Here is a 1,772-nt window from a genome sequence, read left to right on the forward strand (position 1 = left end):
AGGGTTGTACATATATTGAAAAGTTCTCATAAAGAAAAATCTGATTAACACTCAAAAGCCTGAAAGCTGTACCATAAGGCACTACGATCAGCATAGAGATGGCAAGCCTTCCTATAAGTGGCATCGAATTCAAACCAGAAAATGTGACGTGGTTATTGCCAGAATACGTTTAGGTTACAGAATGTACTGGCAACTGCACGGTGCAAGAAGTGCAGATGAATCTAGATGTAGACTGTAACGAAGAAAACAAGCGAACGCTTGAGCACTATATCTCGGAATGTCATGTGATACAGCCTTTCAGACCACCTAACCTGAGGTATAAAGAACTCTGTGAATATTTCATTTCACCTGATACATTGGAAGATACACACGTACTGCATCCTAAATTGACTATGTAATAACAACCGTAAACAAATAACAGTGTTATGTAAACACAGTGGCAAAAGCATATCAAAAGTAATATTTTTTTGTATAATGTTTGCTATTTTACCACGTACAATTATAGTAGTCACAGATTACTGTACTATGTCAGATATATGAAAAAAAATTGTAATCATGATTGCCCACGCCTGAGCAGATAGCCAGGGTGGTAAATAAACTTACTTTTCTTAACTCAGTTCCTGCTCCATATACTCGCCTCATTCCGAAAGCCAATGAATATCCTGGCGATAATAATAATAATAATAATAATAATAACACTGATAGTAATAATAATAATAATAATAATAATAATAATAATAATAACAATAATGACGACAATAACTTAATAAAATGATGATGATGATGATGATAATAATAAATAGTAATAATAATAATAATATTAATGATGTCATCAACAACAACAACAATATAATGATAATAATAATGATGTCATCAACAACAACAACAATAATAATGATAATAATAATGATAATAATAATGATAATAATAATAATGATAATAATAAATAGTAATAATAATAATAATGATAATAATAATAAACAACAATAATAAAGATAGTTCTATATGAATATGCCTAAATTATCTGTCATCGTTACACTACAATAATGTTTCTTTCACTCGTTCCTTATTTCGCCTGGAAGTATGACCTCATCTGACCCTATTCTCATTCCTAACCTGAACTCTCCTGGCCGCCGTTGCCTTGATTCGTTTTCTTTTCTCTTGTTTAAATGTATAACTTTAATAGTGCAAGGGTTATGTAATAGTCTACACTTTTAATCCAGCATTTACTAATATAAGTAGATGTTTCGTCCACTACCTTAAAATATGATCCTTCTTTGTAATATAGTTATCGTAAATTCGTAGAGTATGAACTATGTAAAAAGTACGAAACAAGGTTTATACTTATATAGATCTGGGGACGAAACAAAGACTGTTAATGGGCTGTGTACTGAACTATTGCATCCGTTTCACTGTTTCGTATATATCTTAGAAGTATTAGTATTAAATAATCATGAAAAGGGATACGTGAGCGGCTAAGATATATTTGTATTCTAGTAAATAATACACGAAACTTTATAAAATTATGTTACGAAACCAAACTGAATGGGAAAAGAAGAGAATCCACTTTGTCTATAAGTGTATTTGAAGATTTTTTTTTTTGCCATTGTTTTTACCTGAGTTTTTTTTTTTGTCAGTCACAGGACGCAATAGAAAGAGTGTGTATGGAAATACTTCTTTTCTTGAACTTCTGGAAGGTTTCATCAAGGTAGTTGCCACGTGTACCAACTACTGTAGGACTAGGCATATCCTAGAAGAAGCAGATGGTTGTT

Source organism: Penaeus monodon, chromosome 39, assembly GCF_015228065.2.
Source record: "Penaeus monodon isolate SGIC_2016 chromosome 39, NSTDA_Pmon_1, whole genome shotgun sequence".
NCBI classification, from domain to species: domain Eukaryota; kingdom Metazoa; phylum Arthropoda; class Malacostraca; order Decapoda; family Penaeidae; genus Penaeus; species Penaeus monodon.